This window comes from Filicampus tigris, chromosome 4 (genome assembly GCF_054856515.1).
Source record: "Filicampus tigris isolate MCC_2025a chromosome 4, RoL_Ftig_1.0, whole genome shotgun sequence".
Taxonomy (NCBI): Eukaryota; Metazoa; Chordata; class Actinopteri; order Syngnathiformes; family Syngnathidae; genus Filicampus; species Filicampus tigris.
In genome coordinates this window covers 23896268-23917348 of record NC_141220.1, presented here as the reverse complement: position 1 = coordinate 23917348, position 21081 = coordinate 23896268, and the positions used below count along the sequence as shown (strand labels likewise).

The window sequence follows — 21081 nt, the reverse complement described above, 5'->3', positions numbered from 1 at the left end:
ACAAGCAAACGTGTTTTGGTGAGCCGCAAAAACCCTGAGGAGTCTCTGAATTAATGTTTTGTGGCTTGTGTGTGTTTGTGTGTGGCCCCGCTAAATAATTGTGCTGGAGCAAAGCTACTTGTTCACATCAGTATTTTAAGGGTCTAGGGATCAAAAGAACAAATTAACCCTAACCAACCATCATTTTAACTACCATCACCAACTCGAACGTTAACTCTAACCCCAACACTAATGAACCCCAACCTGAAACATAACCCACAGGGCTTAAAGGCTATACTTTAAATATTAAAATTACATTCATGTTGCCCGTGAGTGTGACGCCTGTTACATAAGCGTGTGAACCTGAGCTCTATTACAATCCCCTTCATGCACATCAGATGCTGTACTAATGTTATTGCACTTTTTAAAGTGTGCATTGTAATTGCAGCACACCCCCTTTTTGAGCTTTTAAATGGCTGTCAAGCCCCCGGTGGAGTGTGCCACTCCAGTCAAGGAGGCCCTTGACATTTGGTGACGACGGGGAACTTGAAAGACTGAAGCTGATTGAAGATTCACTCAAACACATTCCGCCAGAGATGCTCTTCAGATGAGCATCTGGACTGGAAATGCATCGAAATGCTCGCGAGGGTGGGTGAAACAGCATGTGGCTCAGCTGATTTTTGTACATTTCAAGTAACTCGAAGCAATTGCTTTTCCGTTTCTGGTGGTTTCAGTCTTTGGTCCGTTGCAGGTGGTCGAATTGCTTTCGGTCCATTGCAAATAGTATGAGTCCTTGGACTGTTTCTGGTGATTTTGTTCCTCGGTCCAATGCAGGTGGTCTTGTTTCTTTGAGGGTGGTTTTGGTCCTTGGTTGCTTGCCGGTGGTTTACATCTATGGCACTTTGCAGAAGGTTTGGTCTGGTGCATGTGGTCTTGACCTGTGCAGATACCGTAGTTGTGGTTATTGCAGGTGGCTATGGTCTCTGGTCCCTTGTGGGTGGTTTTAGTCTGTGTTCCTTTTTTAGGTGGACACTTTCTGGTTGCTCTGTTCCTTGTCCTATGGCAAGGGATTTTGGTTATAGACCTTTTCAGGTGGCTTTGTGATGTTGGCCGGTTTCTGGTAGTTTTGGTCCTTGTCCTGTGGCGACTGGTTCTGGTCCATGGTCATCTTGCTCCTTTACAGTTGGCTTTGTGTTGTTGGTCAGTTTCTGGTTGTTCTTTTCTCTTCCTTGTCCTATGGCAAGGGATTTCTTTTCTGAGACCTTTTCAGGCATTGTGATGTTGGTCAGTTTCTGGGAGTTTGGTCCTTGTCCTGTGGCGAGTGATTTGGTTCTTGGTTCTTTTCAGTTGGCTTTGCATTGTTGTTCCATTCCTGGTTGTTCTGTTTCTTGTTCTATGGCAAGGGCTTTTGGTCTTATACCTTTTCAAGCGGGTTTGTGAGTTGGTCAGTTTCTGGTAGTTTTGGTCCTTGTTCTATGGTGATTAGTTTTGGTCCTTCATCCGTTGTAGGTGGTTTAGTATATGGTCCTTATAGACAGTAGTATACATTTTTTACACACATTTAACATTTTTCTAATTAGAATTGGTTTATGAAATCATGAATAACATAATAAAGAAATTGTAAATCCAAATGTTTTTATAAACAACAAGGACAATCTGTTCCACTTTTATTATTCATTTATCTCATTAAACACTTTATTAATCAATTTCTTGTAAAAGATACAATTAAAAAGTAGATGGACATGATTTTTTTAAATTAAAATGAATGGTTCATTGAATTAATTATTAATGTAAAATCAAATTAGCATGGATTCTTGTTGTATTTAAATAAACAATTATACCCCTTTTACATACTGCACATATGGTACTGATACCCGATACCAGTGTTAGGTATCAGTGGCGATACTTTACCCCTGTACAGTACCGATATTCATAAAAATTCTCTGATAAAACACATTTTCCTCACAATTACAAGGCGTGATGGCATTATCAAGTATCAATCGGTATCTCTGAGTACTCAAATATTACATTCTCAGTCTGAAAAAACTAGTATCCGAGCATCCCACTTTTTACTTTCATTTTTGTATCCCTTTTTCAAATGACATAGCCCGTCAGTGTGATCTAAAGGGAAAACAAAAACAATTGAGCCCTTGAACACGGAAGGTTGCCCGCCCAGTGTTTACATTATACTTCCTTCCCCGTAGGCCTGTAAAAACAGTGAATGAACTCTAAAGGAACAACATAATAACACTCTCTCCAGCAGTAAGATGGGGCCTTGACCTCATCTCCTGAGCTCCAGAAAGAAAAGAATCTCCTGGAGCCAACCGATTGCCAATTTGCGACTCTTGGGAGATGCCGCCGCTGCCCCCGTGGAGTCGCAGTAAGACGGCAAACAAACACAAACGCCACGTAGACCGTTGTCATCACGCCAATGCTTTCCTCCCGCTAATAAGCAAGCGGAGCTCCTCTCGGGACAAGCAGCTGGTCGTGTTTTTACAAGGCCGTCAACGCACGCCACTCCTCGTTCATCAGCGGCTGTTAGCCACGCATCCTCGCATCTAATTGCTCTTGCTCGTACGCGGGCCGTAGCGCAACAGGGCCTGATGGATGCTGGGTGCAAACAAGGAGCTAATTGAGAGGCGTTCTTTTTCCTGAAACTGCTAGTTCATTGATGACTGTCCCTAATAACTGAGACCAATGGCAATGCAATCTACCAGAACTGGGCATTCCGCCTATGTGACGGACCGGTCCGTCTATCCGCCTATGACCGTCGCCCATTTTGAAGACGGTAAATGATAGACGGGAAACTTAAAAAATAGACGGACTAAGCATTGTCGGAAGCCCATTTTTTACGTCGATGTAATCGTCAGAGCTGGGTATTTTACTAAAAATCTGCGGTCCGTTTATCCGCCATTTTGTCCATTCGGACCAAATAGTAATCGTCTATAGACCGGTCCGACTATCATTTTAAACGGGCTTCCGTTAGCGTTACCAACTTCGAAAAAAAAAAATGAATAAAATAAATCTAGAACTTATGGTCCGTCATGATGACTATTTTTTGTGATTGGTGCTTCCACTGCAAGTCCCATCAGTATGTTTTTTTTTTTTTTTTTTTTAAATCATGATATGATATAATGTCGACGTTCAGCCGTTGTAATTCTAGTAGGACCGCGGGGAAATATTTTGCAAAAGATAAGATCATTACCACGGTCCGCTTGCAAAATATGCAAGTCTATCCTTAATATAGTAAATATATGCCCTTATATATGCCATATATATGCCCATATATAGGCTAGCTGACAAGCAGCCTTTTATCTCCACATCAGCCATCGTCAAATTCATCAAACGCCCACCAATAGTTATGAAAAGACAGACATTATTCTGTTGCGTCTGCCCAGACAATGAAACAAGCACAAGCTGTGTTCAATCAACAACCGTATTTTTTTTTCTAAAAAACGAACGGTTAATATCAACAAAGAGAACGTCCAAGTAGTCTTTCTCTCAACTATCAGCCTTCATTCTTCTGCCAGCCAGACACGCTCACAATCTTCTTCCCCCTTTCACTGGCCGCCGACATCAACTCACGCATCGAATCACAAATTGCAGAAATCTCCATTGTGCCACAGACAGTCGAATCTTATAAAACTCTTGCAACAATTCACCTAATGCATCTTCTAGAATCCATGATCAGAAACATCTTTCTGCAAAAATCATTTTCATTGGCCAAGTATATAAAACACACTAGGAATTTGTCCCCGTTAGTATGAGCTACACTAGTATTGCAGTAACAAGCAACTATATAACTTGACACATAAGTATAGTATATAGAGTCATTCCGTAAAGTATGGGGACTATTTGTGCGGTAGCACCGACCAGTGGCAGCTTACAATTACGATTATGACACTACACGATTACTAAATTGGCATAATTGTAAAAAACAATTATCCATCCATCATCCATTAATATTCATTTCTATCTTGTTTACACAAGGACATCAGACAGTATACATTTTTAATTTTGTTTTATAATAATTCATTTTATACATTTTGTTTGGTCCAAAATGAACTTACTTACATTTATCTATCTTTATATTTAAATGGAATCATTTTCTTGTGTTGTGCCAAAGATAAACAATCGTTTGAAATATTGTGATTTCAATTCTTACCAAAATAATCACGACTAATGTTTTTTTTCCTAATCGAGTAGCCCTAATGCAGAGGGTCATCGAGCGAAGTTAAAAGTGACCAGTAGCACAGGAATTGTGATGCAACTTTCGATTTGCAATGATGCAGAAAGTCTTTCAGCACTTTAAAGTATAGTGCGGAATATTGATCAACAACAGTTATATAAATACGTAGAGCGCTGAAGCTACAATAATCACTAAAGTAATACGGTCACACAGTGATGTGAAAACGTAGGCAAATATTTGTAAAGTGCAAATATAGAAGAGTCAACTGTTTTGGGAATTGATGGCAAGAGTGAAGCTGCTAGTGTGCATATTTCGATAGCGCCTGCTTGAGGGAAGGAGTTGGAAGAGATGTGGAAGATCCGAGAGAATTTTCCAATCATTGTTAAGAATGTCATCCTCTTGTCATTTTCTTTTCGAATTATATACTATTCTTGTATACCGTCCTGTTGTGAGTAGCGTCCCGGTAGTTGTGCCCTGTGAATTGTTTCCATCCATCAGTGAGGTGCACCAAACAAGAAAATCCAGAGTTCTCGTTTGGTGAGCACCAGGACTCACAGGACTCACTTGTTTGGTGCGCCGCAGGGCTCAACTCATTTATTGCACACCAGATATCGTTTGTTTACTTCGCACTTGGGTTCCCTCGTCTGCTACACCCCAAAAAAAAAAAAAAAAAGGAACACTGATGCACATCCAGCTAACTTTTGTTATCGGTGTAAGTAAGTAAATCGAAGGTTTGTTTGTGTGTGGGGGTTTTTTTTCCCCGAAGAAGGATGTCCTCTACGCCCTTTTTATCTCGAGTACACAACCTGATGTGAATCGGAACAATGTGGGAATTGAAGTCAGCCGACCGTGAGCGCATCATCATCATCATTGTACTCTGTGTGTGTGTGTGTGTGTGCGTGTGTGTGTGCGTGTGTGTGTGTGTGTGTGTTTGTGTCTGATTAACATACATATTTGCTCTGCTCTGCATTTGCTGTCGAAAAAAAAAAAGCATAAACACACGTTTGTGGATGTACAGTCAGTGAACCCATTAGTATGCCTTGAGTAACAAAAGTCCCCGAATAACGATCGCCGTCATGATCTGTGTTTTTATGTTGATTTGGTTTTGATTAGGTTTTAGTTTTGTTTCATATGATGCCATAATTCCATGCGCCTTGTTTGCTTTTGTGTGACTAAATTTGTTTGTGTTTTTTCGGTTTTTTCCCCTGTTTTCCTGCTTCTCTGCACTTCGGTCCACCTTTTGCTTTCGCATCACAAAACCTTGACAGATGCCCCCTCAAACCATTTATAATTTCCTAACATTACCCTTAACGATAGGGATGAAGATTTATAGATACATCTTGGTTGTTTGCTTGCAGACGATTTGACGCCCAAATGACAATTACTAGTTTCCTATTAGCCATTTTATTACATTTTTAACTCAGTATAAGTATGCAGCGTTACCCTGCTTTTATTGCAGTTAATCTTTCGCACCCCACAATCTTGTCAATTTTTTAAAACCATTTGTTTTTTTTTAATATTTTTTTTTTTTACAGAATTTAGTTCAGGCGCATGCCCTTGTCAGCGAAAAGCGAATGATAATTTTCTCACTTATTTGAAATGCATTTTAATTGAATCATTTAATTACCGGTAGACTTTTTTCCTATTTTCATGTATTCATTTCCAAGTTAAACAGCACATAATGTTTCACTGGTTTAAAATAATATTCAGTAACACTTTACAGGAAAAGTTCTGCCTTGTTTTTGATAAACATAGGCAGACATATTATGAGAACCACTGCTATAAACAGTATTTTGCCACAAAAAAAAAAAAGAATTTTTCTGTCATTTTCGTTTTGCAGTGTTACAGAAAATTGTGAACAGCCTAATTTTTCTGACACTAACAGTGGCAAGATACCAAAATAAAATCTGCAAATAGCTGATCTTGTCAGTGTCACACTCCAAATACGCAGGGGTCCACCGCACTCACTCGCCTCAATGCCATTGCATGCGGGAAAGCAAAGCCACAGCCGGCAACGCACTTTTCGGCTGTTCATTCATTTCTGGGAAAACAGTAAAACACAAACTCTGTGCATACACTCTCACAAAAGCTACGGTCAGACATAGCTCACGACCAGACGCTCACCCGCCAACATCACACCTCACAAGGACCTGGCTCTTCACAGCTACTACTATAATACATCTTTCCTCTACTTGTAATGCTGACAATTCCGTCATTATATATCTTCGACAGAAAAATTCCTGAGTACTCGGGAACGGCTCTATTCATGAAGCCGCCGTCTCTTTATAGCCCCTTGTGTGGCGCCACTACGCAGGCACTGTAAATGGAGGACGGGAGGTCCCTTAGTAGTTCTTCCCAAATGTGAAAAGATAATTGTCTCCTCGCTAGGAGGTGTGTGTGGGGTGTATCTGCGTGACCCCCTGAGCAGGTATGAGGGTCCCTTCAGAGGTGTCGTAATTACTTGTGCTGATAGAGGTGACGAGAGGACGCCGCCCGTTTCCCAGCGAAAACCGCTGCCTCCCTCCCACGCTCGCATTTGCCATATGCAGCGTTTAATGTCAGTGTAATCTGTAAAGGTTAGCGCTGTACATCTCTGCAAGCAGCTGAATCAGTGCTCTGGAAACACACTGTGACATTAAGGAGACCGGCGCCCTTTAGTCCACTTTAATACGACCACACTTTGTGTGCTTCGCTTCGATCGGTAAAAGTAATCACGCTCGGGTGCGCGCCGGAAACACTCTCTTCTCAAGCCGTGTTCAGATATCGCTTCTTTTTTGCGTGTACGTGTGTGTGTTTTTTTTTTTTTTGGTGATGTGAAAGAGCAGACGTCAACATTTTTTTTTTTTTCACATAACTATGAAACTACTTATCATTTTGGTGTACTGTTGGAGAAGCAATAGACACACTTGCACGTTCGTTAACAGCGGGTTCCCTTGCTTGGGTTTTCCTTCTCTAACTGAACTGACAGTACACATACGACTAATGAATGTTGCCCGTGGACCCTGCCCCGTATGAAATTTTTCCTTTTACAACATCTGCACTCCGTCCTCAAACAATTTTTGAAATTAACTCTATTAACTCCAACGCGCTGTTGCCTTTCACTCGCTTCTAAAACCGCACTAATAAACTAACCACCAGAGGCTGCTGGAACCACACAAATGGAAAACAACTTGGGCTTTTAAACAGATTTGCGGCTATTAATATCGTGACGTGACGACGACGATATATTGTGTCGATTTTAATATAGCGATATTGACGATATTACATATAACGTTAACATCCCTAAATATAATAATATATAAATATATATATATATATATATATATATATATATATATATATTTTTTTTTAAGTGGTTCACTTTGTTTTTCACATGCCTGACAAGTCAGAATCGCACCACAGTTCAGACTGTTTTATTATTTATAGTTAGCTTTACCCTTGGGCTGATTGAATTCCATTATTTCCTACGGCACTGTTGGATAATTGGACATTGATAGTTGTCATCAAACTGGGATGATATACTCTATGTATGAATATTGCAATAAGTATAAATACATCAAACCGCTGACCCGTTTCTATGTGAATGAGGTCACGTAGTACAGCTTGCATAGAGGAAGAAGGAATGTCCTATTTGCAGAGTATGAATGTGAACGTATGACTGTGACAATGTTACGAATCGGAGATACCTGAGTAGCGCAGGCAGGCAAAATTGCTCCAATGACACAGGTGACATCAAAGCACACTGGACTCCAAGCGCAAGCTGGCGTGACGCTCACGGGGGGGTCGAGCGGGTCAAGCGTGAAGCTGCGAGGGACCGCCGCATTCCACTGAGGCGAGACGGCGCCCGTGTGTGTGCTCGAATTCCACAGTGTCAGGACAAATCGCGTGGCTTGGTAGCTTCATTTCACAGTTTCGCATTCGTGGATTGGCATTTGCAAATTCATTTTCAGTATTCGTAGATTTGTTTTGGGAAACAATAGACACACTTTTTGTGCTTTAAAAAAAAGTCATTCTCTGGCACCCGGGCAATTCTAAACCTTTTTTTTTTTGCACTGTTAGGAAAAGATCTGTTCAGGTACATACATGTACATTTACAGTCCAAAATTGTTCTGTAAATACAGTAAATATCAAAATTTTCAACATAGAGCGGTGCGGCTTATATAAGGGTGCAGCTTATATATGTTTTTTCATTATTTAAAAAAAAATTGAATGGGTGCGGCTTATATAAAGCGCAGCTTATATATGGGTTTTTTTCATTGTTTTCTTTTTGGGGTTTGTTTGTTTTTAAATAGAATGGATGCGGCTTATATAAAGGTTCGGCCTATAATCCGGAAAATATGGTATATATATACATATATATATATATATATATATATATATATATATATATATATATATATATATATATATATATATATATATATATATATATATATATATATATATATATATATATATATTTTTTTTTTTTTCAAACGTTAGGGTAAAAGAGGGCTTGAAAATGTCTGGTAGTGAATGAGTTAAGATGTTATATACAGTGTTAATTATAGATGTTGCACTGAAAAAGAAACTATTCAATCTGTGATATAAAACTTGACTGTATTTTTGTTTTCATTATTGATTACTGCTGGCAGTAACAGGCCATGCTAGGATAAGCACAATGTAAGCATTAGAGTGGCATACAACTACTGGAGTTGTCCTTTTCTGAATGGAAAACAAAAACCATAGCCAAACAGGTCAAGCTCGGATAAACACAGTGAAAACAAAGCTTGGCATAAATTGGCAAATTGATTCATCATCATCATCCAACGTACAAGCCTTCCATCTTCTTCTCAAAGTCAGTCGATGTGCATTAGCGGTGTGTTTTGAGGGGTAAAATGGTACATCGCGGAACATTATGGCACACGCGTGCAGCGGCGTGGCTCTGCTCCGTCATTACAAAATTGTCCTCTGACGCTTTTGTGTCATTTCCCCGCCGCAGTTTCGGAGTCGCCAAGTAGAAAATTGCCTGGCGCCGGTTCATAATTACATGCCGAGTGCGCGTGGATCACCTCTGAGCCGAGCGCGCGCCGCTTCCGATCGGATGCTCTGCGTGGCGGATTTTAGCACAATGCCACTAATCACCGCCGCTTTCCCTGTGCAGTGGCCGTGCGCATCGTGTCACGCCAAGTTATAAACATACCAATTACTACTTTGCTGTTAGCCATTTTATTGCATTGTTGACTCAGTGACACAATTCGTCCCTCACACTGTCTCATTTCTTAAATACATATACGGCAACTTAAGTGAGTCTTTATCTTTAGTCGGCCACTTAATCCACCACTTACCAAACATCGCCCTGTTGTTCGATAGCAAGCCGACTGTCTATCAACCGGTGGCTAATGCTAGCTACTTCTTAGCTAACATGAAGGAGCAGGGTGATTGGGTGCCATCTTGTGGCATTACAGTAACAGCACAAATGTGGGTAAGGTCGCGTTTTTCCAACGAATAACTTTTAGTTAGGTTCCACTGAAAATGTGGATGAGGCTGAGATCTACTGGCTAACAATCCTTATTCTGGGAGCAATCACACCGCCGCTCGGGTCGCTTCTCCGTGGATCAGCACAAGCGCGAGGGATCAACCAATCGCGCGGTTTAAAACGGTTGGTGGGAAACGAGAAAGGCAGCGGGAGCCGTGTGCGGGATATCGACGCGGAAGGCAAAATTAGAATTGATTCGGGGAGAAGTGAAGGGTGGTAGGCTGAAGGGAGGTTGCGATCTGGCGCAAGCTCCCGTGAATCCCTAATCCGCCTGTCTTTGAGGAAATCTCCGTGGCAGAAGCGGCTTCTCATTACTCTCACAGACACGCGATCCGTTGCAGATTGGATGCGAGACGAGCTCCGGGGCGGCGTTAAGATGCCGAGCCTCGCCGGGCCTTAATGGGATTCTTGTAAACAGGCGGCTCACTGGAGGACACACATGTATTAACAGTTTCACAGGTGGTTGATCCACTTTAACTCCATGGCAACCGTCCACATCCATGATGCAGTTCCCAGGTTGTCTAAAAACGTTATTACCATTGTCAGGCCTCAGGTTGTCATAAAACAATACAACAGGGTGTGGCACGAATGGAGAAGAAACCCTTCAAAGATGCTGAAACCTAAGGACCTTGTACTAGGTCCGACAGAACAGCATTTGAGTCTGTTAAAATCTGATGAATATTTTCCTAACCTATAACTAATAATTCCTAATTGACAATCCAGAACACTCACTTTGATGAAGAGATTGAATTTTTTTTTTTTTTTTGTCATCACCAAAAACTCTGATCTAAGCTCTAAGGGTAATGCAAAAACGGAACCATAACTCACTAACCCTGATTGTCTAACCCACTGAACCCTGACCCCTATCCTAATACTCACCATAACCTTATGCCTTATAAATAACCGTATAAAATCCTAACCTACAAACAATGAATTAATTAAATCAAAATTATACATTTAAATTGAATGAGAAATTTGAGCTGATTCATAACTGTTGCCATGTTAGTTGCGGTTGTGTCACAGGTTATTGTTTATCCTGGGAAACTAGTTGGACTGCATGTATACCATTTTATTGACAAGCCTATGAAATGACAGTATTTACTGAGAATATTTTCTTATCGTCTTGGAGATAAATTACTAAATGTTTTCACGTACCTCCTTACTGGTTGGGGAACTAACATACAGGACTGAAATGGAACATTAATGAACACAACTTTAGACCTTAAAGCAGCACTGGGCAAGAATTCGACTTAACTAACTCTTTTAATGAAACATTGACAAGTAGTTGAATTGGACTTTTGTCATGCACTGGGGGAGTCTGTATCGTTTTTTAACTGGCACTAAGCAACTTTGAGGAGGATGGAAGCAACCCTGGCACACAAAAAAAATACAAATGTCCTGAATTGCTTTACGGCGTACTCACTTCCTTCTTTCGCTATAAGGACGAAAGTCGATTCGAACGTCTATTACTGGTGTCATGGCAGAAGCCCCAAAACAAACAAAAAAAACGAAAGTATTGTTTAAACAAAATTAGATTCATTACCGCATCGCTATTTATCTGCAGTTTCACACAGCCACTGGAAATAGAAATGTAATTCAGTCCAACTTGCAGGCCAGCGAGAGCTCAGTATTTCATGACACTATGGGAAATGTGGTTGACTTGTCAAAACGTTAACGCTTTTGACCACAGTGGCGCTGCCAAAATCAACAAAACTGACACGTCACAGTGTTGCTTTAAACCTCATTAGCCGCCCCCCCAAAAAAGTTTTTAAATGAGTTATGCCTTAATTAAATGTCCTGCATTTGTAATGCACTTTAGCGACACCTACAGGACTGGAGTGATACATTGTTGACTACAATATAAAAGTGTTTCTTCCTTAATGTTAATTTTGTATGATGTTGTAGGCCACTTTTGTTCGGCCTTGGCGGAGGTCTGCCCTCCCCTTAAGTTGTCATGTTTGCCTATTGTGTTGTCCGCCGAACTAGATTAACAGCTTGAGCGGTCGGAGGAGATGCCAAGCCGCCCGCAACGCGCCGGGAGGTCAAGTAGCTGGCAGCCATTTTCCGAGCATTTGGCAGCGCCAACCCCCACCCCGTGGCAAAAAGCGGAAGTTTGCGCTTAATGAAAATTCAGCATCCCAGAGGGGGGTGCTGGTGTTCGTGTGGAACGTCGCAGTCGATTATCTCGGCTTTGATCCCGGCTCACAACCCCGAGCCCATTCACGGCGGCGCGGGTGCACGGTGACAAACCGCTTTCATCCCCGACGACACCGCCAGCGCAACAAGCTGTGATCACACGCCGAGATGCACGTAACAACATTAGCATTTGTGCTAAAGGCAGCCTGCTGTCAGCGATCAAGCGCGTAAATTCACGCTGAGGGAAATAGTGGGTTTTATGCCTGTACCGCTGGCCTTTTAGGGATGTGAACTTCTAGAAAATCACAATTTCAAGAAAATAAAAATCAATTCAACGTTGCCGGTTTGTGTAAAAGGGGCCAAAGGTGAGCCGCAAGTTCCACAGCTTTCGAGGTAGGATCAGAAGCGACTGTCTTGCAAGTCTTTCATGGGTCAGTTTTGTGGACGCTGTGTGAAAGTTGTCAAAGGAGCAGCAAAATGCAGCTAAGCCTCTGACTGCATTGTTAATTTCCTGAAAAGAAGCAGTTTCCTTTTTTTTTTTTTCTAACTGTAATGGGCCATGCGAGGATCGCACAGGGAAAACAGAATGGCGTCCAACTTTCCATGTAAAATATGAAGCTGCATTTTAATATTTCCGATTGCCAACTTAAAGCAGATTGCATTTTTTTAACCTGTAATAGATCCTGCTAAGGTGGGGCAGTGAATAAAAATGGGGTGGTGTCTAACTATTTATGTTGCACTTTCCTAAAAAGAAAATATTTACGCTATTATGTAATTTGGCTGATATATATATATATATATTATTATTTTTTTAATTTATAAAATAATTTAAAAATAAACAGATTTTTTTTTTATTTACAAGCCCAAAACGTTGTCTAAAAAGTACAGCTAAACATTCAATATATGTTATCCAAGAAAAAAAAATTAAAACAGGGGAAAATTGGGAGAAGAAATCTCGTAAAAAGTCAAATCTGTTAAAATGCAAATTTAGGACTGCCAACCAGCAAATATGCAGTGATTGACTGTAATTTTGAGTTGTAATGTCACCAATCACCACTAGATCTGCCCTACACTACAACGTGAGTAGGCCTAATTTTTTTTTCCGATTTGGAATGATATGCAGGAACTATAAAAAATAAAAATTGCGAGTGAGTCGATTTTTGTGAAAAATGTACAAAATGAGTTCTTGCGCTTAATGTTAGTTTCTTGTTCAGCGGTTTTATGCCATCCTTGAACAGTCCCTGGAATTTGCCCTGGAAATGTTTGTTTGCTATAAACCCTTTGTTGTTGGGTTAGGATAGTGGATAGTGATGTATTATCAAAAAATGAAATATATCAAGAGCGCATATTTTGCACATATGCATTTATTTTGTCCACATTTAAGGTGACATTTTTGTCATACATCTGCTTAGGAGGTGTGTGGTCCTATGTGGCGCCCCAGTAGCACTGATGAAAATTTGTGCCCCCTCCCCCTACATTTAAGTTGCCCTTCCCTGATTTACTATATTACAATGTGCTACTAGCAGTTTTTTTTTCATGGCCTTGAAACCAAGGGACACACCAAAACACTGTTTTTTTGTTGCAGGAGAATACCCAAAAAGAGGATCTCAGATCCGTAGGGGGGAAAAAAAACACATACACAAGAAAACTGGATTTAACTGTCACAGTTACAGCAACGAAATGTCATGAATAACAAGAATCTCAACACTTGCGGTGCAACGACAACAGCACGAGCACCTCTGCAAAGCTCCCACTGGGTTATGAAGCTTCTCGGATGAAAAGAGAACGTCGGAAGGCAGCCGGCTCCGGCCCAGCGAGACTTGAGTTTGAGTCCCACTGTGGATACGACGTTGGTAACCATAGTGATGAGAAATCTGTATTCGTCAAAGAATTAGGCAGGGTGTCTTTGCGAAAGTTGACTTAAGTTATGGTGTTGTAAAGCCTTAAAGTGGAAGTCATATGAGTTTTCACAACAAAAACAAACGTTTCCAGATAAGAAGCAAGATCCATCTGACCAATGCCAATACATAGAGTATATTTAGATATTTTCCTGTAATGCTTAACTATGTATAGAATTTCATATACTGTACGTATAGCTAAAAAGCAAAGCATGGTGATGGTCCCTTTTTCCGAAATGCATGAGTGTGCTAAATGCCAAGAGCCTCCCAAAAACACATCTTTCCCTTATTTATTTTTGTCTTTTTCCTCTCTTTGTGTTGTTGAAATATAGCTACAGCTGTCAGGTCAATCCACCTTCTCCTTGGCGATCGCCACATTGTTTATGGCTGAATAAAAATAATAGTATATGTGGCCCTTTCCCGATAATGCAGTTTTTCGTGTGAGTCGTCCACTGCATTTTTTCGTGAACGTCCACTTATTAGCCACGTCGCTCATTTTACAGTGGGCCTTATACGCCGCAGTGGACCTTATACTCCACCGTTTCGGCCTATTTTCTCTCACGCTCCTCTTAATGGGAAGACAACCCGCCCAAAATCTTTGCAACAATATGTTCTATGCGCCTTCATTTGGCATTCTAATCAATATTGCTCTCCGATTTTCTGAAGCTGAGCCATGATTGGTCGTTATCTGAGCCCTGAGTAACTGTGATGTCATTTCCAGTCAACAGAAGTGACAAAATGGCCGGCCCCCTGAGATGGCGAAAAACGGGTGGATTTTTTGCTGCTTAACTCATATTCCACAAACACAATATGACTCAGAATGCCTTGTTTCGACAAGTGGGCCTGCATAGAACATATTTTTGAAAAAAGAATTTGGGGTTGACTTCCACTTTAAAGAAATGCAACAGCGGGAAGTAAATACAGTAGGTAAATGAGAGGTAAATAAGATCCATTGATCTCCATAGGTGGCCATTTTTCAATATGGATTAGCTGTTTCGAGTCATTTGGCGCCTCTAGCCGTGATTCCGCGATTAGTCGTAAGCAGGGGGGTAAAAAAAAGAGTCTCAACACTTAGTCGCAGAGAGACAGAAGATAACTAAGCGAGAAACAGACTAGACTGTCTAGGGAATGTTCCAAGGTGCGTCTTGTCAAAGGGACAGCCTAATGGAAGCTATATAAATTATTAGCGCATTCACTATTGTCTCATTTCCGAGTGAACCTGCGTGAAATGAATACGGGGACATCTCATTATGGTTTATCAAACGTGCGGCTGGCAAGTTCCGTCCATCAAGAGCCAAGGTAATTACGTTGTTTTCTACGCACATCTTTTGCCACGCCTCCAAGGTCAAGATGACAGGTCAACCCGCTCGCTTATCGTGGATGAGGCAACGATCATGTGAAGAGTGCAATTTCTTCATCGCATCGGATTTCAACCAGCTTCACTTACGGTCGTGAAATTTGGTAGTCATGCCTTTCATGATCAGTAGTAACCCTTTGGACAGGTGTTTCTGAAACTTGTTTGTGGGTCTACGCATGATGAACATGCCCACCTAAATTTCAGAAGTTTTATTTAAGTGAAACTGGCTCTGGGGGCTGAATCTTCCCAAAGTTCTGGGGTGCACTACCGAACCAGTGGAAAGAGATCAAACGTCACCGCCAAATTCCTCACACATGCAATGATGAAAACTGAAATGCTTCACAGCTTAACATTGTCTGTCTCTTCGGTATACTGTGTTTGTTTGAGATTTGGTAGCAATCGGACAAAATCTCAAGGACAATGTTCCAAGGCCCAAGTTTTCCCGAGAAAGAACCCTCAAGTGGGAGCTTCAAGACATTATAGCCTTATCGAGCATGGGTTGTTGATACTTTTTTTGTGGGTCTACTCATGATAGACATGACTACCAAATTTCATGTTGGTAAATGAAACTGGCATAGAGGAGCTGGACTTTAAAAATAATTCCAGGGGGCAAGGAATCGGCCTACTGTATAATGGCAGCTTAAAGAAGATGAAAAAGACAGATTTCTATCAAATTTTGGTCATGGTTGCTTGAGACATTTTTGTTTTGCCTTTTCATGACAGATATGACTACCAAAATTTCATATTGCTGGGGCTGGATTTTCAAAAAAAAATTCCAGGAGGAGAGGATGCCTAGAAATGAACCGAAAACGGCAGCGTCACAGTAAAATGACTTTTTGGGCATGGCTACTTGAGACTTTTTTGTGGGTCTGCTCATGATTGGTGTGCCTACCAATTTTCATTGTAGCTACGCGAAATTGACTTCATATGCTATATTTTCAAAAGTATTAGAGGAGGCAAGGAAGAAATCACTCTAAAATGCAGTTTTCAGTCGGAAATGACTTGTTGGGTCTATTCATGATAAACGTACCTTCCGGCACAACGCTACCAAAAATCTGATCTGAATTTTTCAGCAGAAAGTCTTTACAACGCTTTGCAAACTTTGAGCGCTCATCCGGGGATTCCAAGCGTTTTTCATTTTCATTTAGGCACTGCCAAATGAGCAAATTACCGACGCCTACTTCACAAGCCAGACGTTTAACGGCGCAATTAAATCACAATAGCTTGCTTTCCGTCCGGCAATTAACCTTTTACTAAACCAATAATTATTTAGTGGCTACACCACGACAAACGTTAGGTCCTGGAGGAGCCCTTAGCCCCGCGGTAATGGATGTCTTCTGCGCTATAAAAAGATGGAAATGTGTTCAGCCGTTTTAGCGCCTTATGAGCTAAGCTCGGCTGGAACGACGCCAGACGACTTCAGTCCAAAGTAATGTTAGACATTATTAATAAAAGACGTTTTTATACACTAAGGCTGGGACATTTAAAAAAATGTCCAGCCAACTTTGTGTTGACGCGTATAACTCAATTTTCGTTTCAAACTTGGGAATTCAATTGATTTTGAACCTCGTCCGGCATATAATAGATGTGGCACAACAAAATAGAGACATCGATCTGGTACACCAACAAAATTTTGTCCAAGCAAGCCTTCTATCGATTTTGAAGCTTCTTCACCCCCAGGTGGATGCGGTACAACAAAAACGTTCTTTAACGTAACTCCATATTAGTCTCAAAGCAAGAACTCAAATCCTTTTCAACATTATCTGATTCAATATGGATGTGGCACAGCAAAAATGTTCTTGTAAGAATACCTGAACAAGAATCATGTTAATTTTGGACATCAACCAAAGATGACTATGGCAGCAAAAATTACATTTTTGTCTATGCCCAAGCAAGTATTGTATTGATATTATGTTTCTTCAAGGCTAGATGGATGCGGTACAAAAACAAGTGTTGATACTCAAACAAGAATTCTATTGATTTGGAACATTACCTGACCCAAGTTGAATGTGACACAAGAGCAAAAATGTTCTGTATTAATGCCCGAACGAGAACCTCTGGATTGTGAATGTTTTTCAACCCGAGATGGATGAGGCACGTTGTTATTAAACGGCACTGATTTTCTGCTCAGGTGCTCGTTCCCACGGCAACCTGGTTATCACAAATGCTCGAGCCATATTTCCAACTCAGTCAATTCGGTAACAACGGCCATCGGAGTGCATTTAGTCACTGGAATTACACGGCAAAAATGAAGCCGCGCGATGATTGATGGCCGCCGGCTCGTATATCACGTGACTGGTGAGTGGCAATCGGCGACCAATCATGTACCTGGCCCAACTCGCGGGAGAGCCTGACTCGGCACATATATCAGCGGAGACTCCATTACCGTTTGCGGGATGGGGAATAGATTCTATCCCAAATGGAGCTGTGTGCCCTCCAGCCTTGCAGATAAAAGTAGCTTCCGAAAGGTTTGGATGGCTATCACTAAGTGTTATGATTCCATTAGTCATAAGAGCTCCTTTCACTCTGTCCATCATCGTTTTCCCCTTTCGCCGTTCTGTGTCAGAACGGGGTTGAAGACACGATAGCTGTGTGAAAGGGTAAAGCATAAAGCTAGGAAAGGAGTGTCGTATGAGCCTGATCTGTGTATATGGACACAGAAGTCATTCAGGATTGAAGTAGTACATTTTTAAGATTCCCACAAAATTTTTGCTGCCGGCTGAAGTTGGCTTTTTAGCTTATATTGTATAGCATACATCGGTATGTTTTTGTGTGTTGGTCCATGGCCTAATGTAAAGGTATTTTACCCCAACATTGTTTTTTTTTTTTTTTTTTTTAAATCCTAATTTCTTACTTCAAGAGCTCTGGGGTATTCACGCAGCAACCTCTTTGTGCATTTTTCTGCACTGCCAATTTTAAATAATGTCCCCTTTTTGAATAAAGGGGGTAAAATAAAGTTGTCGTTTCTTTTAAAAATTGGATTCATCAATTTATTGAAAAAAAAAAAAAAACCATAATGGACAGATTAATTGATTATTGAAATAATCTATAGTTGAAACCCTGCAGTTTTTACCCCGGAAAAAAATTGCCTTTATTCTCAGAAAACTTTGAAAATGTGTGTGATATGTCAAAATTATATCAGAGGTTTTAATTGGCGCAAAGCTGAACTAGAGTGGGGTAATTCGGTTAGTTTGTAGTATGTTGTCCTCATGCTGTAGGTAGCTACACTATTATAAATGACTACGAAATTATTGATTTGCAAATTACACTGGTCAACAGCAAATTTTAATCAGAGATGACTATGTGTCACAAAACGTATTTTTGACACTGATTTTAAAAATGGCAAGGTTTTTTTTCTAGCACATCAGGTTTTTGGAGAGATTTTCAATTTGAGTTTGTCTGTAAAAACTTGCGCTATATGCATTTTTACCATGCGTTGTAAATTATAGCTATCTCAGAAAAAAAAACCCAGAAATGAAAATGACATCACAGTTGCTCCGGGCTCAGGTGAAAAAAAAAAAAAAAATCATGTCTCAGCTTCAGAAAACAGATGAGCCATGATTGCTTGTTACCTGAGCCCCGAGCAACTGTGATGTCATTTTCAGTCGAGAGCAAGTGACAAAATGGTCACCCCCTGAGATGGCTAAAATCGGGTGGATTTTGCTTCTTAATTCATCTTCCACAAATGCAATATTAATCAGAATGCCATTTAGACAAGTGGAGGTGCATACAACATATTATTGCGAGTACATTTTTTGGGGCTGACTTCCACTTTAACGAAGGCAGAGAGCACAAAAAAAAATCTCGGAAAAAATTAAAACCAAAAAAAAAAAAAAAAGCAAACAAAACATAAAATGAATCTAAAAAATGTTTACTTGCATCTCTATAATATAGTGAAATTTTATTGACCAGTGTTATTTTACAGACCCCGAAGCTAGAGCTTGCAGACCCGTTTTGATTTGGGAGCCCCATTTTGAGAACCACCGACATAAACAATCTAATTTAGATGTTGTAACTGATATTTTGCTAACCCCAATCCACACACGCAGCCACATTGCAGTCTTTGTCCTTTATCACCTCCTTAGCTCTGAGCATTGACGTAAGGACACACGCCATTTTGCTCTGCACCGGAATCCATAATGATAATAGCGACGGATCAATAGTGAGGGACACTGCGGAGTCGCCGTCACTGCGTGATATTGACATACCGGCGCTCATTTCCTGTGAGCGCATGCCGTTAATGACTAAAAATGTCATTGCCAGCTGTCGTCGCACACAGTGGGAAGGAGGAGACGGAGCACAAATTCCCACAAAGCTTTGGAATTTCTTTGTCAAGAAAAATTCAACAATCAATCATGATCAAACGTTGACACCATAATCCGCCTACATGGATGGAATATGCAAAATAGCTTCACAATTTAGCTGTCTCGGATGCCTGCTTCCATTTGAGGCCCTTTGGCCGAATTCTAGAGTAGGAATTTGTCAAAATACAAAAGAAATGGCTGCTTCAAAACAAAATGGATGACTTCCTATTTAATTTAGGGCATGGGTCCTTTTTTGTGCATTCGGTTATGATAGACATGCCCGCCCACTTTCGCACTCATTTGTGAAACTGATGCCGTCAGCCAAAATGGCTGCTTCACACCAAAATGGCCGATTTACTGTTACATTTAAGGTATGGATCATTGTGACTTTTTCATTTGTCCTGTTAGGAAGAAGTACACCCAATTTGGCGTTGATCCCAGAAAGTGGTGTCAGTTGGCTACTGTTTTTATAGGGGGGGGGGGGGGTTTAAAACTTTCCAGGGGGCACTAATGACTGAATTTGGCCAAACTGGCTCCTCCAAACAAAACTGGATGACTTCCTGTTCAACTTAGGACATGCGTCCTTGAGACTTTTTCTGCATTCTGTTATCGTAGGCATGTCCTTCAATTTCATAACAATTGGTAAAACCAATGTTGGAGATTGATTTTTAAATACTTTCCAGAGGAGACGAATGAGCGAATTATGCTAAAATGGCTGCTTCAAACCAAAATGGCCGACTTCCTGTTACATTTCAAGCATGGATTTTTTTTTTTTTTTTGGGCGTTTTTTGTGTGCCCTTTTCCGATGTCCGCCCCAATTTTGTGTCAATCAGTGGAACCGGTCGAAGGAGTCTGTTTTTTTCCCCCCTCCAAAACGTTTTAATTGTATTGATTTTGAATGTTCTGCAAAATGGATGCGACGCACTAAAACTCGTCTTATGTCAACGCTGTAAACATTTTCCAACCCAAAATGGCTGTGGCACACAAAAATTGTTGTCGTGTTGATGACTGAGCAAGAATCCAATTGATTTCGAACATTACCTGACCCGAGATGGATGTGTCACCACAAAAACTTGTGTTGTGTAAATTCCTGTGTAAGAATCTTATTGATTTGGAACATTTTTTTTTTTTTTCAAGCCAGGAGCTATGTGGCAGGGCAAAAAATACTCTTGTCGATGCCTGAGCGAGAATCCTATTGATTTTGAACGTTCGCCAACACAACATGCCAAACGTCTTCTCAACTTTCAAACAGTTTTCTTCAAAGAAAGAAGACTTCTGTTCATTCTTGACGGACAGCAGTGGCCGATCATTTCACACTTGCGGTGGCCCGGTCCGTCAGTACATGTCCCTGCCGTCTGAACTTGAACCGCAAAGGTGGACCTCCACCCGCTGCATTAGCATAAACTCATTTGTTTTTCATTAATTATGCATGCGTGCCAAGCTACTAATGATGACAAGGTCAAGGAGCATCAGGCGGGAGAAGAACGCCGGAATATTCCCCCCGTCTCTCTCAGTGCAGAAGGACGTTCTTGCTCTACCTTTCAGCCTAAGGGACCATTAGCACATAATCTCCTCGTGACATTTTGGCCTGAAATCGCTCCTTAAGAATCTGTTAATTGATTGTGGATTTCATGCCGTCTCCCGGCGATAGAATGGCTCCGTCTTTCACACAGTTGCCCAGATAAGGCGGGATTTGCGTG

General features: G+C 40.9%; 1 protein-coding gene across 2 annotated transcripts in view; it reads left to right on the top strand.

The window, feature by feature from the left end:
• Positions 1-21081, top strand: part of mgat4c (mgat4 family member C) — an 89813-nt gene that overhangs the window by 44106 nt on the left and 24626 nt on the right. The window lies entirely within an intron of this gene.